This window comes from Mauremys reevesii, linkage group 13, assembly GCF_016161935.1.
Source record: "Mauremys reevesii isolate NIE-2019 linkage group 13, ASM1616193v1, whole genome shotgun sequence".
Lineage (NCBI taxonomy): Eukaryota > Metazoa > Chordata > Testudines > Geoemydidae > Mauremys > Mauremys reevesii.
The window spans coordinates 36707006-36724487 of record NC_052635.1 but is presented as its reverse complement, the minus strand read 5'-3'; the positions used below and the strand labels follow the sequence as shown (position 1 = coordinate 36724487).

The 17482-nt window shown below is 39.7% G+C and overlaps 1 long non-coding RNA gene across 1 annotated transcript in view; it reads right to left on the bottom strand.

The window, feature by feature from the left end:
• Nucleotides 1-17482, bottom strand: part of LOC120379722 — a 373098-nt gene that overhangs the window by 209470 nt on the left and 146146 nt on the right. The window lies entirely within an intron of this gene.

Genomic DNA, 17482 nt, shown 5'->3' with positions numbered 1-17482 from the left:
TAAAAAAAGAAGCAGAGGAAATAGAAACCAAAACAGCAGCTATAAAAAAAATGACAGTCATTGTTTCCTCAGCTTTGAGAGTTTTTCAGAATTACATGTGTATGCCTAATTTGCATTCATAATTTACCCGTAATACAGCCAACTGGTCTTCAGTGTATGCATTTGCTGCGACCATGCACATAAACACAGTAATGAATAAAAGCAGACACAATTTCATCTATATTTTAGCACATGCAATTACTCAATTTAAGGGAAATTTAGGGGAAAATGTTAAACATTTTAGAAGTGTTTAAGGGATTGAGAAGCCTAAGTCCTATTTTCAAACCTATTTTAAATAGATTTAGGTGCCTAAAGAAAGGTCTCCATTGGGATTTGCAAAGGCACGTAGATGCCTAACTCCCACTGGGAGATAGGCGTGGGAGGGTATGTGTGGATACTGCATAGTTTAAAGATCAGCTAGAAATTTGTTATTCTCTACTTGAATTTCTTTCACTAGTCAAAGGCAGAAGTTTAGATATTTCCAAACTGAAACTTCTACTCCATACAGTGTGAAATAAGTGAGAGTGTGAAATAAACCATTCCTAGTTTTTCAAATGATTTTGGTTCTTTAGTTCCAAACAGACAAACGCTGGATGTTTGGTATACAAACGTCATCCTCTACTGCAGATAAGCTGATGGAAGCCTAACATGCCCTTTAACACTTTAACACTCCCAATAATCTCTATCTGAATAGATTTAAATGCTAAAGGCTGCCAGATCATTTAAATTGGCTGCAGCAGTGTCAGCTCTCCTGCTTTCAGAATTCTCTTCTATGAAACCTGAGCAATGGTTTTCCCAAGAACGGTGTCCGAAGACAATTTATCAGAAACGTTATAAACCCATGAGGCTGCAGAAGCCGTGCAGTTCTGTTACATTCAAACTATCTGCCCTCTAAGTGCTGCTTCTGAGTTAGGCGTTTTTTTTTTTTTAATTTCCTTAAGAGCTGATTTTGCGAGATGCAGTCATCAGTGTTAATATATTCAGTTACAAAAGACAGGTGATAATATCAGCAAGTCTTGGAGTGAGACAATTTCCTCAGGATCAGCATTCAGGAATCTATTACCCAAAGAGTCTCACAATTAGTGCTGCAGACACATAGCATTAGCTTTGATACAAAGGGAAGAATTTAATCTGAAAGTTTATACATTATCACAACTATTTTTAGCTCCTTCTGTTGAGGCTCAGTTCTAGGACCCAGCATCATTTAACCGAAGAGCCAAAGAAAGATAAACTGTTTCATGAATGATGCAGACCCCACACAAACACCGCAGGCTTTAATTCTTTTTAGATATCTACATGTTAAAAAATGGCTCAAGCCTTTTTGTGTGCATGTTTCAAAGGCCTTTTATTGAAAACAAAGCAGAAGGCAAAGACACATACACACTATGGGTACATGTCAGCTCTGCAAAGCCACAATTGGTGTTTTGGGCATAATACACAATATCTGTTTCCTGCTATTTCTCTTTGCAATTTCCTGAGACACATTTTTCTCTATGCATTTACCTTGTCTACGGTTTTGTCTACCCTAAAAAATTTCCTACCACTGCTTCAGAGCAGCTGATGGAATTTTAAGCATCCTGTGTAAAATTCTGGTCCTGCTTAAGTTAACGGCAACATTCCAATGGATTTGAATGGGGTCAGGATTTCACCGTGTCATGCAGGTGCCAGGGTGCCTCAGAGATGTTTAGTGTCTGCAGCCTTCTCTGAATTATGGCTCCTTCCCCATTACTACAACCAGCAGAGCTGAGCATTTGGTGGCAATAGCGGAACATTGTTGCTTAATTTGATACAGCACTATCCTTGTCAAATGGTCTCTATGGACCAAATATTCCCTACCTACAGTTCCAAGATCAAGTAGATTAGGCTTGGTGTAGCAGAATACCACAGGGACCGGAAAGGAGGTATCACGAGGTTAGTGTAGCCTTTACTTTTCTGTGCTCCCACTCTGCAGGAGGCAATGGGTGGTGGACTCACACCGTGGCAGACCCACAGACAGCATTCAGTTCCTCTCCACCCCATCTTTACTCCACCTTCCTGAAAAGCTCTGCTTGGTGGTGCAAAGGGATGTTGAACAGCCCTTTGTGGCTGCAGTGGAGAGGAAAAGCTTAGCCGTATGGGATTGTACTCTATATATGCAGGGGAGGAGTGGGGTGTTAGTTTATATTTGCCATGTTTACCTCGGATCTCTAGGTATGTCTTGCTTGGTTTCAAGAGAAAGAGGAGATATGGAGAATAGGTTATATGATTTTAGCTTATTTTAAGATACTCTAGGACAGATATGGTATCAAAAATTATATCTAATATAATTCCTTACCACAGAACAGAATTGCATTCTTCCTCTCAAACACTGATTGATGTAGGTGTTCAATATATGCTTCTAAATTAAAAAAAACTTCAGCAAATATTTAATTATGAAAGATATTTTTTTTCTTTTAAACATTTTCTCTAGATATTTTATATCATATGTCCAGGGAAATGATAATTAAACATTTAATAATATTTCCTCCCAATGATTGTATACCACAAAGGAGAGGTTTATTTATGCAGTACTTTGATTTCACAGTGTGTTTAAAATGCATGGGACATGCTTTCAGAGTCACTTGTGAATAATCTAAAGTTTTGAAAAAAAGTCCCTGCATCATTTTTTACTTAATACTAAAAATCCCATGATCCATTTTCTCTGTCACCATAGCAAGATAAAAGAATCCTTGCTGTGAAATGCTCTTTCTTGAGGAATCCATTAAAGTTTAAGTTTGTGTATTGCATCAAGCAAGCTCTGTGTTCATTTCCCCAGAGTAGATCACAACTTCTTTGTGTCAGTTTCAGTTTCAGGAAACAGTGTTTGCAGTGAGAATTCTCATAAAGGCTCTTTTTAGCACTATCTGACTAATGGCAGCATTAAGTCTACAGGAGGATCAATGCAATTTGAGCACAATTTATTAACTGGGAATGAGTAACTAGAGTGAACAAAGGGAGGTGGAATTCAAGAGTGAAAACTACAGTTCAGGGTTGAGAATATGTTTAGATCTGTGCAGAAATATTAGATATTTCCATCAGTGTGAATTTGGGGGGCATTAATTTGAGGAACCATAACAAACATTTAGTTGAATAATTTCAATGGCATTTTACAATCTCATGTTTTTTCTCATGTAATTATTTCAAGAGGTACACCAAGGGCATGTTTCAAATATGGGCACCTAATTAGGGCCAGTCCAAGGAAATTAGCATATTTACGTGCTTAAAATTGCATTACATACACCAAAGTGCCAATCTGAGTGTTCAAATATGGAATGCAGGACATTATATTGAGGCTTTCGTGCTGGGAAGTTGAGGTCATTTGGAAGTATACATACCTGTATAATCTGTGATGTGGGAATAAATGTGTGAATGTGTATAACTACTGTAAAAAAAACAAATTAGTGTCACCCTTAGAGACACAGATTTTTAAGTGTGTGAATGTGTGTCCACCCATCCAGGCATATCTGATATTTTTGTGCATACAGATAACTAATACTTGTGCCTCCATCTGGCTAGTTAGGCAGCTAAGTGGCTCCAGGCATATACATCCTCTAATGTGCACATGAACATCAGTTACTTGCATGCATAAATTAGGCATGCACAATTGCACTCTTGCAAATGTGTGCGCACAGCTTTGAAAATCAAGGCTTGACTGTTCACGACATTTTGCTAAATATTTCATGAAATGCAAATTACTTTCAGTAGCATGCTTGAAATGGGATGCTAAGACTGAACATTTCACTGGGAATGGAAAACGGTATTAAAAATTGGTTATGTGTAAAGTGGTGTCAGACTCCCTTCCATCCACTTGATAAAAGCTTGCTAAATATCTTCCATTTCATGAACTATCTAACAAAATACAGTGAATAATGTGGAGATTTTAATGTGGAGTTCACATTGACAATTGCATAGCCTACTTTACAAATGCAAGCAACACTCTTACCCATCACTTCTGAATTTGACCCTTGCAACATTTTCCAATAGAATAACTAGATACAATGTAATACAAAATAATAGTGAACATAATGCACCCTTAATGTTGCACAGTTCATTTTTTTAAAAAGGAGAAAACAAAAGTTTACTCATACAGCAAAAGCTAACTCAGGCACACTGCACATCCGATATATAATGCGGTACTATATTTAAAGAACCATATGTTAAGCACTTAACAAGAAATTAGGCAAGGAAACAAATGCAAATTTCTATATATGCAATTGAGCACATTTTTCTGAAAATTGGGTTCAATCTAAAGAATACTATTGTCTCTCGAAGTAAAAAGAAGTTTCTTTATCCTCCTGTACATTTCAGAAAACTATAAATTTTTAAATGTTAATGCTGAGAGGCTATTTCCAGTTTCCTCAGTTTTGCAGCCATATTATGGTAGGAAGCTATTTGATGACTGATGACATGATATAACGTGGCATGTTATGAAACTCGGTAATGCAATATACCAGCCAGGGAACTTGGAGACTTCCTTTTTCATTTTTTAAACAAGGCTGTTTGAGTTATTTGTTTCTTTCCCCTCCCCTTTTCCACAGGACATATTATCTCCAAAAAGCAAATGGCTTTGCTTTAAGCCCTTTGGCAGTGGAATTAGTAGCACAATATTTCCCCCATCTTTTTGCGATACAGAAAACTCTGTTAATGTGGTCATTACTTCTCAAAGTGCTCTTCTCACCTTATTTTAAACTGTGAACAAAGACAGAATTGTATTTAAAAATCTCAGATATGTAGTGTTAAATTACAACTTCCAAATGGAAGACTAGTATAGAATTTTTATTACTGTGTCTCTGCAGTTTCTTTAGAACTCTGTTTCCCACTTCAACCTTCTCCCAAACCAAATATCTACAACAGCAGCCAGAATGGGCCCAGTCTCACTTTTTAGTAGAACACAAAATCTTGAAGCTCTTTTTGACCTGCACCAAAGACAGCCAGCTCCTAGAAAACATGAACATTTCACCATTTGTCCCTGCCTGGTAGTTACTGCAAGTTGTGATGGGTCTGTTGCTGGTCTCTAGGTTTATTAGACCTGGAAGACAGGCATGTCTTTTATAATCAAGGATGGGTAACTATTTAAACTTAAACACAAAACTTAAACTTAAGCTTAAACACTGAAAGGAAGCTTACAAGAAGTGGAAACTTGGACAGATGACTAGGGAGGAGTATAAAAATATTGCTCGAGCATGCAGGGATATAATCAGGAAGGCCAAAGCACAACTGGAGTTGCAGCCAGCAAGGGATGTAAAGAGTAACAAGAAGGGTTTCTACAGCTATGTTAGCAACAAGAAGGTGGTCAGGGAAAGTGTGGGACCCTTACTGAATGGGGGAGGCAACCTAGTGACAGATAATGTAGAAAAAGTTGAAGTACTCAATGTTTTTTTTTTGCCTCAGTCTACACAGACAAGGTCAGCTCCCAGTCTGCTGCAGCGGGCAGCACAGTATGGGGAGGAGGTGAGCTGCCCTCAGTGGTGAAAGAACAGGTTAAGGACTATTTAGAAAAGCTGGACGTACACTAGTCCATGGGGCCAGATGCAATGCATCCGAGGGAGCTTGCTGATGTGATTGCAGAGCCATAATCTTTGGCAATCGGGGGAGGTTCCAGATCAGTGGTTCCAAAACTTGTTCCACTGCTTGTGCAGGGAAAGCCCCTGGTGGACCGGGCCGGTTTGTTTACCTGCCGCATCTGCAGGTTTGACCAATCATGGCTCCCAGTGGCTGTGGTTCGCTGATCCAGGCCAATGGGAGCTGCTGGAAGCAGCATGGGCCGAGGGACATACTGGCCGCCACTTCCAACAGCTCCCATTGGCCTGCAGCAGTGAACCGCGGCCAGTGGGAGCCGTAATCGGCCGAACATGTGGACGCAACAGGTAAACCAACTGGCCAGCCCGCCAGGGGCTTTCCCTGCACAAGCGGCGGAACAAGTTTGAGTACGACTGTCTCAGATGATTGGAAAAAGACAAATGTAGTGCCCATCTTTAAAAAAGGGAAGAAGGAGAATCCAGGGAACTACAGACCGGTCAGCCTCACCTTTGTCTCCAGAAAAATCATGGAGCAGGTCCTCAAGGAATCCATTTTGAAGCACTTGGAGAAGATGAAGGTGATCAGGAAGAGTCAACATGGATTCACCAAGGGCAAGTTATGCCTGATCAACCTGATTGCCTTCTATGATGAGATAACTGGCTCTGTGGATATGGGGAAAGCAGTGGACATGATATACTTTCACCTTAGCAAAGCCTTCGATACAGTCTCCCACAATATTCTTGCCAGCAAGTTAAAGAAGTACGGATTGGATGAATGGACTATAAGGTGGATAGAAAGCTGGCTAGATCATCGGGCTCAACGGGTAGTGATCAATGACTCTATGTCTAGTTGGCAGCTGGTATCAAGTGGAATGACCCAGGGGTCAGTCCTGGGGCCGGTTTTGTTCCAGGAAGCTTGGGGTGTGGTGTCACCTTATGATAGCTGCTCCAGGCACACATACCCATACATAAGAAAGAGGTTACCAGTGCTTAATTTGTGCCAGAGCTGAGCCCCGACACCTCTAGGCTTAGCAGTTCATAGCTCTGGTACCTCTGGGCTTGCTGCATCAGTTATGAATGTAAAAAAATTGCTGGAGCCCTGGCATATAACTGCTTGAGCCCCAGCATCTCCTTCATTAAAAATTAAGCATGGGAGGTTACCATAGGACTTATATGGTACAGAGACCACAGAGATCACTGAATTTCATCCTATGAACATAAAATAAGATAAGCTTTTCAGTAAATGCCTCACTGGATGTGATGCCCCTACAGCCGCAAAGCTTAGAGGTACTCCATTAATTTGCTGATAAAAGTGCTAGCAAACAGAATGACTCTGCTCATCCCCTCAGCCCATCCTCTTAAGGCCAAACATTGTCTTTACCAGGGAACAGGTGAGAAGTGAGCACAGAGAATCATTTCTCTCTATCTTAGGCTAATGCAATTTATTTTAAAAAGCTCAAGTGACAGCTGCATGTAACAATGTTTGCAGAGATGACCAATTTCCAGAGGCTGATGCATAAACTACATTTATTTTATGAGCATGCCTTACAGTATGTACGTATAATAAAAATCATGCCCACATCCGATTTAATGCTGGCTAGTATTCTGAGAAATCTTACACACAGAGGCCAGTGTTAATAAACTGAAAGCACAGTAATAAATGAGGTCCTTCACCTAATTTCCTGGTGAAATGCAGTTAAGATATTTGAACCTTGGATTTTTCAACTCTGAGTTTCCAATGCACTTTTGCTTATTTTATATATATATACACACATATATACACACTGATCTGACTATAGCATCTTGAGTTTTTATCTAAAAATAAAATCAGTTATTTTGCCAAAAATTATCTAAACAACCAAATCAGAAACATATGGGTAGTTATTCACCTCGCTCGTAGATAAGATATTCTTTCTAATGGACAGGTTGGTAATATGCAGCCCAACCACTCTGTGTTCAAACTCATACATGATCAGACTATACAAACACTAAAAATCAAAACACTTCAACTGTCAATGGATTTTTTTTTCTAGTGGGTGCTGAAGAAGAGCCTGAAACTAATAACGCAAAAACTTTTGCAGAGCACACAAATCAAATGTTACTGTTTTTACCACAGTCTCTCTTTTCTTCCAAAAAGAAACAAAACCTAGAATTTAACTATCAGCGTATAACCCACATGAAGGGAAATTTTTCCCATTTGGTTTGGTTCTGATGCACATATATCACAAGCTGAATCCTGTACGGAGAAATTCCTATAGAATGTTAAGTGAGACTGATAACCTTTCAATGAAAGTTTAAATCCTGTGATTGAATTGTTATTACTGGAATCTAATTATCTTTTAAATTCTATAGGTTTTAAAAATAATTATTATAGAACCCCATTTGAATCACTAGCAAATCTTATTTGTTTAATCCCTATTAAATTCTAAATATAGGGATCATCACTAAAAAAAATTGACAATTATTAACAGGTAATACACAGTGGTTCCTGAGATACCATAACTTTTCCATATGCCTTGATCAGGAAATAACTAAGGCCTGGTCTACACTAAGGGGGGGGGGTCGAACTAAGGTACACAAGTTCAGCTACGCGATTAGTGTAGCTGAACTCGAACTACCTTAGTTCGAACTACTCACTCGTCCAGACGCTGCGGGATCGAAGTTCGCGGCTCCCCCGTCGACTCCGCCACCGCCGTTCGCGGTGGTGGAGTTCCGGAGTCGACGGGAGAGCGTCCGGAGTTCGAACTATCGCGACTAGATTAGATTAGACGTGATAGTTCGAACTCCGAGAAGTCGAACTCTACGTGTCGACCCGGCGGGTAAGTATAGACCTACCCTAAGAAAGCTGTAGCCCACTGTCCCCTGCAACACTGTTGGTTTTCAGTGCATAAAATAATTTTTCTCCAACCTTTGTTATCCAGAGAATTATGCTAAATTAAATATTGCAAGGGGGAAGCAATCTCTTTGCAATATTAGGGGAAAATAACTCCACCGCCCAAATAAGATGACTAGCATTAGCACATGTACTTTGAACACAGTTCTGAATTTCAGGTTTCCCATTGAACAAAAATGGGCGAGGTAAGTTTAAGCAATGTAGAACGGCACAAAATTAATATAAATGGGAGAATTCATTTACAGTCAAGGATGCTCAACATTTTGTACGGTCCATTAGTTGACCCGCTTACTAGCTCATACATGAAAATCCAATATCCATGTTCAACAATTCATTTGCAAGAACAAACTGGATAGTTAGGATCGTGTTGTGCATGAAGCATGTGCAGAGGTAGTGGCTGAGGTGACACTGTCTGAAGAATTGGCCTTAAGGATTCTTCTGCTCTGGCTGCTTATTTCTAACCTGAAGTCCCAATCGTTGATTAGAAACAATCATTCATGATTTCCATTGGAATTGTTTTCTTACACCCAGACATGGGGTATTGTCTCTTCATGTAAGAGAATAAGTAATGGGAGAGAGAAAACACTCTTCATAAATATCTAGTTTTCATGAAAACCTCTTTACAAATCAGAAACACAGACTAATTTACAAGCAGAAGAGATTCAAAATAGAAGAGTTTTCATTGTTTTCTATAATGTATTATCAGGACTTCAAGCTTCTGAAATGTCAGGTTAAGTATCTTCCAACCTCATTAGCTGCTTAGCCTACGTAATACAATCACTTGGAACTTGGTGAATGCTGCTGAAAAGTATTTACAAACATTTGTTGGAATAACCCCTCCAAATTTGTTTTAGTGACATTAAAATCCTTTGGTTTTGTTTTCCATGAACAATTGGTAATCATTATTTTGTTGCAGGAATATTTGTGAAGAACAATCTTGTGAATACTCATGAAGGTTCACATTAGAAATAAAGCTGGTTCAGGTAATACTGTGGATCCTGTAGCCACAAATTCTGTGTATGTTCCATCAGGGATAGTGTGATACTTAGTGCTCTGGCTCCAGAGGCTAACAGCTGCTTCAGTCTAACAGCCCATGGCTGGGGCCTTGATAACTTGATCTTCCTGGAGAATCAGCTTTCCTCACACATTTAATACAGCCCTGGTTGAGACACAGTGGCAATTCCTCACTTCCTTCTGTGTAAAGGAAACCAACATTCACTATTTCCCTAACTCCTTCCACATGGACATGATATTTATAATTCTTCAATTTCTCCACCTCTTCCCTCAGCTGGTTGGGCAGTGGGGATGGGGGGCAGAGAGAGAGAGAGAGAGGAGAAGTTTTCACATTGAAGGACTTATCCTCAGCTGGGGTAGTTTCATTAAATGCAGTGGATCTGAGCTGATTTGCACAAGTTGAGGATTTGGATCTGCATCTTTAACGTTGAAGCTGTGTTGGACTCCCAACAAAATGCCCTGGCATAAGGACTGGAAGATCACGATGGTCCCTCCTCACCTTAAAGTCTATGAGGCACCAGATTTGTGTGAAATGTCCCTGACCTGAAACACTCATGTTTCTAACTTGAAATCTTTTTGATTTCTCATTTCCTGTTTAGAGAGGTTTCAGTCAAGCAATCGGGGGCAAAAACATGTGACTGATCACATGCCATGAATAAAACAGCAAACAGCTGAAGACATATTTTGATGTGAATAGTTCCTCTATTACCCATAGGATGAAATAGGTTCTCATTAAGTGCTCCTTAATCTTAAACAAACATATAAGTAAAAATTAATAGCCTATTTTTGGATAATTTCCCATCAGAGTCTAACACATTATTCCTTCCGAATAGCATGCCCATCTTGTCCACATTCCTTGGTTCCAAAACCTTTGCTGGTTTAGCATCATCCTCACCTTTCCCCACCACCGCCTCACATACTATATGAAGTAATGACTAAACCAAACCACTCAGCTGGATGAAGCAAAAGTTTTTCAAATTAAACTGCACAAACTGTTAGTCTTTTTCACCTTCCTATTGATTTGGTATATCCCTTTTAGGGAAGTTCTCTGACAGGACAGTAGGAGTTACAAGCTTAACTTCAGTGTCTGAGGCAATTGCTGCATTTCTATTCTGGTATAATTTACAAAGTAAGGCACTGAGGTAACTCAGGAAAGTACTGAAGGATTATAGTCGACAAGTTACTCAGCATGAGCTCCCAGTGCGATGCTGTGGCAAAATGAGGTAAATGCAATCCTTGGATGAAGAAACATGGGATTATGCACAGGAATAATGAGGTGATTTTACCTCTGTATATGGCAGCGGTGAGACCCTGGTTCAATTCTGTTGTCCCAGGGAGGGAGGGAAATCATGTAATGACTGTTGACACTGAAAATTCAAAAAGTTCAAGCTTTATAACCATTAACACACAAATTGTCAACATCACATGTCATATATGCAAAGCAAATATCCTTAAATCAAACTAATAAATTCTTAAGCAGCATTTTTCTTACTTTGTCTATCTGTAAATTTCAGTCATCACTGATGGAAATATTTTTTCATTGGTTGTGAACAGTTAAATCAACTTTTACCAACATTTACTGATAAAAGATCTAATCCAAGCCTAAATATGATCCAGTATGACCTTTTATTTGTAAAGATAATTGGTTAATATAAATATGAACAAGCAATATATGAACAATATAAAAGCAATTTGTTATTTGTCTGTTGGCCTTCTCTTTGTCTTCTTTCACTCTTTTCTTTCCTTTTTTCCTTCATAGTTGGACGTTGACATGATCCTTCCCTCCTGCTGCTGATGGTGCTAATCCTCATATGCCCTCCTGATCCCACTTCCAACACTGCCTGCCCCTTAGCTGTATTTTCCCCCAGTAGTCCTCTATCCTTTTCCTAATACTCTCCAGCAAACTAACAGGCTGGGGGGCAGAAGGAAAAGGGTAGGGGTCAAGAGAAGGGGATGTAGACAACATCTTGCAAGCTGCTTTTAGCCAGAATATTAAGTTGTGTTTCTGAAGTTTGGGTCTGAAGTTTCCTTCCACCCAATCATGAGTAGCAGACTATTTCCACAGCAGTCAGCTGTGAAATTGTAAATCATATAAACTACAGAATACATTATTTTTCAAAAAATATGCAATCAAATCTTTGGTGATTTTAACTGCCAGAACAGAATGCAAGGATACTCACATCTTCTGTTCACATTTCATTGGAGTTTACACATGCAATTTGTTTTCTCTCTAGTTTTTTCTGTGCATCTTTTGCAGAAAGTGCCTGACAGATATGTATATAAAAGCCAACTACCCTAGCCTGAGACAAGACAATGACAACTGAACATATGACAGGCTCTTTCATCTACTGACTATCGCTGCTTTGCCTAGTGCTGCAGCTGGGGTTCTGGCTTCTGTGAGGGTTTCTTTTTGTTTGTATTATTTACTTGAAATAAGCAAGTGAGCAAGTGTACATGCCTGGCTGTCTTCATTAGACAAAGGGGAGAAATCAAATAAGGTCATGCAAGGACAATGTACATCAGCCAGCGTTAGGAATGTTTCAAGTTGATGGGTTCATACTGAATGTCAGTTTTGTGCATTAATTTCATGATTCATTTGAGGTATCTCTGTTTTCAGACCTATGTGTATTTCAGATGACACGTGGGCTCAGATACTCGCCTCTTCTGAGGCAAAGGTGCCTTAGGTAGACTTGCTTTATATTTTTTCAGACCTTTACGAGTATCACAGGATCCATGACTTCGTCTGTGCTTTGAAGGATGGTCTTTCGTGGCTGTAGAGTGATTCTAGCACATATTTGTTTAACTCCGTCTTGTAGTTTTCAGATGTGTTCAGTATCTGTACTGGGAATCAAAAGACTTGGGTCTGATTCTCAACTCAAGTATGTGTCACAAACATTTGAATTTTATTGGGCCAGATCTTCAGCTAGTGTAAATCAGGAAAGGTTCCACTAAAGTGAGTGGGAACTTTGCTAATTTACATCTGCTAAGGATCCAGCCCACACAGTTTAGCTGAGTTGCTCCTGCTTTACACCAGCTTAAATGAGAGCAGAACCAAACCCTAGGACTTCTGCTTAGCAAAGGTAGGTAAGGATATCCCATTCTATAGTAACAAAAATGAACAATTTTTAATGACTGACAAATTGTTTAACTAAATGTTTCTTCCTTCTCACTCCTACACATTATATTTCAACTCCAGAGCAGTTAAATGTGCTATTCTTGGCATTCGTTCAAAATGCCATTAGTAACAGACACATTTTCCGCTGAAGAAATGTGAGCAAAAAAGGAAACACTAAAACATGGATTAATAGAAAAACCTGCATGTGCTTAACTCCCTGTCCCCCCAAGTAAGTAAATAAATCTCAGTAGCCTTATAGCAGTAACACATCACTCTAAGTGACTTGATGGCTTTCTGAATGCCATCAACTTTGCCTGGAAGTTCTGAATTTTGCAAAATTGAGCTGAAAAAGGTCATTCATGAAATAAAGTCAGTAACCAAAACTGTATTTCCAAAGGATCCTTTTTTCTAATTTGGTGGCAGGGCCATAATATGGGAGTTCCAGGCTCAGGAGGAAGAAGAATTGGGCAATTACTCTAGAACCACCTGTTTCTTATCCTTTTTGGGCACATGGCACTCAGGAAACCAGTGCCTGCTCTTCCCTTAGCACAAAGACTGGATTAACCCCGGCCCTTATATGGTGTGCATGGAATAGGGATGGCATGCCAAGGAACATGCACAAGAACCAGGGACACTCTAGCTTCTTTCTTTCAATCTGAAGATTGTTCTCTTCATTATTCTGAAGTTCCAAAACCACCTCAAGGAACTCCACAGAATGTTGCTAGAAAATACTGTGTTGTTCAAGCGGTTACTTAACCATCAGCCTTACAGCTCCAACTAAGATGGGCAATAGCATCCTCTGGAAATGCACTGTGGTAAATAACATATTTATTTGCCTAATATCCAACATTCTCGGTTGCCATAATTATACTAGTGAAGTTCGCATTCTGTATTTAATCATGTATTGATTTAATTAAAAGGATATGTGTTACTTTTAATCCTTGGTGCTTTGGGCAGCACTTTAAATAAAAGCAACAACAAAATTGATCCTGCAGCACTGATACTAGTAAATTAGTGAAGGAAGTACCTAATTTTGCCATGCTTATCCATGTTGAGTAGGACCTTCACTCTGTTAAGCATCCAATGGTAATACTTCATGCAGAAGGGTAAAAAAACTGGTCTGTAAAAATATCCTCCAAAAGACATATTAACAGTAATGTATCCATTCAAATTCATGCACATACAATATATTAATTGTATATTGGCTACTCTGTTGATATTCCTCAGCATTTCAGTGTTACCAAGTCTGATTTTATCATTTATCTTGTGATATCTTAAAACCTCAGCTCCAGGAGTCAGGTGATTATTTGAGGCACTCAGCTTTCATAAATCCTCTCCCCCGCTCCCCAAAAAAGTAGTAGTTTCCTAACATTCATGGTTGAGGAGAAAAGCTTGAAAATGTGAAATCTATTGGCTCAAAAAAGAAAAGGAAAATAATGTATTCCATAATGTATTATTTAAATCTTAAGGTTTTTAAGCCAATCTCATAATTTTGGGAGGCTTGATTCATTATTTTTCAATGGCTGGGATTAACAAGACATAATAGTCAGCACTTCATCCAGAAGGACAGTAAACTTATTCCCTTTCCAGCATAACTGTAATTGCAATTATGGCTTTTAAAAACTGATACAAATGACTGTGCTTATAAGTATATTGAAGCTTGGAGGGATTAGATTTTTATTGGTAAATGTAAGTAAATGTTGATTTTATCATACGTACACAAACATTTTGACATGTAATGTTGACAATTTGTGTTTAATGGTAATAAAACTTTAACGTTGCGACTCTCAATGTTTACTGTCATTAAACAATTGTATGACACCACCCCATAATTTCCTTCATCTGTGGAAAGTTTAAATAAAAATAAAAAATACTTAAAAATAAACATTGATATTACCCATTTAAATTATATTAAAAAAATGAATTCTGCCAAGCCTAAGTCAGTGGTTCTCAAACTTGGACCGCCACTTGTTCAAGGAAAGCCCCTGGCGGGCTGGGCAGGTTTGTTTACCTGCCGCGTCAGCAAGTTCGGCCGATCATGGCTCCCACAGGCTGCGGTTCGCTGCTCCAGGCCAATGGAAGCTGCAGGAAGTGGCGTGGGCCAAGGGACGTGCTGGCCACCCTTCTTGCAGTCCCCATTGGCCTGGAGCGGTGAACTGCAGCCAGTGGGGGCCACGATTGGCCAAACCTGTGGACTCGGCAGGTAAACAAACCAGCCTGACCCGCCAGGGGCTTTCCCTAAACAAGCGGTGGCCCAAGTTTGAGAACCACTGGCCTAAGTGATATTATACATGAAATGGAAATTTTTTCCTGATGCACTTACTGTACCAGACTTCTCCCTTTGAAGAGAAACTAGAACGTGCCCAGTTCTTAAGATGAAGTCGTACTTGATGGAAATGTCCCGCTGACAATGGAAGATATGTAAAAAGGTACAATAATTTATGGAGCTAACAGAATTTGGGGGGGGAAGTTTTAAAAAAACTTTTTAAAAAAGAATAAAAAGCTTGTGTACAATAAAAAATAAAGAATAAAAATACGATGAGTTCAATATTGAGGGAAGTCCGTAAGTAGCTGTGGAAAAAGGCTTTTCCTGAATTGTACAGTTAAAAAATATATTGTTCAATAAAAACTTGGTGAATACGAAAAGGCCTTAGTTAAAAGTCTGCCAATATCTTTCAAAATACAAAACACAGCATAGGTGAAGAATCAATTACTGTTATTTCTCTGGCTTTCAGTTTATGGATGTTTAAAGATTCTGCCACAATGACGACACCCTAAAGCAATAACTTTTAATAAAACAGAACCCTTTTTTCCCCCGTAGGGTATGAACTACATTCTGCACTTATTTAAACGTGTTGGGACCTGTGGTAATTTATCATTTCTAAACACTCTTAACAGGTTGAGTAATTGGCACTTAATGATATTGCCTCTGGGGCGCCATGCAAACCTGGAGGTGAGGGGATTTAAAACCAGTTCACTGCTGACGATGGGATGGCTGCGTCCTACATCTTCCCAGAGGCAGCAGTGTAAGTGAAAGCACAACACCAAGTAGTGCTGGAAATCCAGAGGTAAATCCTGCCCACCCCTCCACAGCCATGGAGGGACCTTTGGTGGTGGGCTGGGGAGGACCTGTGCAGTTTTGTTGCACAAGCACGGAGGGAAGGCTTTAGACGAGAGAGCAATGGAAGTGCCCCCTGTTTCACAAGAGGCCTCACTTTGATTCAGCTTCCTCTGCTGCAGACCAAGTTAGGATAGTGGAGACCTGGGAAACAGCTGTATTATTCTTTATGAATACGGTGCATGCTTCTGTGTGTTTATTTATGACAGGTTACTTGCTATGGAGTTAGATCAAAAGGTGAGTATTAGAGGAACTAAGCAGGAAAGACGAAACAATTATAAGGATAATAGTCCTTGAAGAAAAAGTCTGGGGGAAAACCCCTAACTGGCTCCATGGTTTACTTTTCTCAAAGTTATGCCCATGATCAAAGGAGGATACTAAGCCATTACCAGACACTGGCTCTAGAAAAGGGAGGGCTGTTATCACAAACTATATCCTAAAATGTGGGTAGCTACTACCATAGTCACATGGAAATACACACACACACACACACACCCCCATGGCTGAGGGCCTGGAGAATCTTAGAATTTAGCCACACCTCAGGGACAGCATTTCAAGGCAATAAAGTATTTTCCTCTAGTATGCATCTTGCCTCCCATCCCAGTTCCTTCTGTCAGTGTTTAAAGTGCTTCCCTTTCCTTGCTGCTACCCAGGAAGGAACTGTCCAGCACTGTGACCTGCTGCAGCTTCCTGTGGAAAGTGCAAGATGAAACCGGGGCTTTGGTGGGCATGTCCTGGGTCACAGAACCATGTTGTTAGCCCTCTGCACAGCATCCAGATATGATATTCCACCCTTATCACAGAACTAATAAGACCCTGACTCTGGAAACACACACATACTTAACTTTAAGAGGAGTACCATTGGAACTAGTCATAAGTTTAACATTAAGCATGGGTATGTTTGCATGGTCAGAGCTTAATTGCATGGGCTCATTTTTATTCTGTGACTAAATTATGCCCTCAGTTACACCCATGGCCTCCCACTGAACTTTTCTGTGGTTTGCAAGGGTGTTAGAAGGAACAGTTTAGGCCTGCGGGTGCTTATATTTAGTTTTTGAGCATATCGAGTCCTCACCACTGAAAAGCAACATTTGCCAATACTTGGAAAAGGAAACGTAGAATCATAGAACCATAGGATTAGAAGGGACCACCAGGATTATCTAGTCTAACCCCATACCAAGATGCAGGATTTGTAACATTTGTTCCAACTGTGTGATTTTGGCAGGCAAATGCCTTTTTCACAATTTCTACCCAATCTATCCATTCATCACATTTAATTGCCCATTGCCGTGTTACCTAGGCACCCACTAGTTTCACTTACTGACGCATAGATTATCATTCACCAAAGTTCACCCCAAAACACATCTGTGAAGATAAAGGCACTAGGACTCCCCATACAGAAACAATAAGCACTCAACAATAAGATCCAGAGAGGCACATCAGCTCTGACAAGTTACCACTTGAACTTTATGAGCATCTTAAAACATCTTGTAATTGAGCCTTCAGAGTATTGTTGTCCACTGCATCTCATTAACATGCTTTTGAAAGATTGTTTGTTATTTTATCTCAAAGCCTGATTTTATGACAGATTTGTGTTATCTCTTAGATGGTAGCCAGGACCACTAATGAAATCCACATTACGGGTCTTTGTAATCCACTTTTGAGGAGCCATCAGCAGGCTGCCTGTCATTTAACGGTAGTCTGTAATGGTTTAATTTCAGCATAAAGGCACAAGAGAAATGCTTAGCGGTTCCCACTTATCCCGC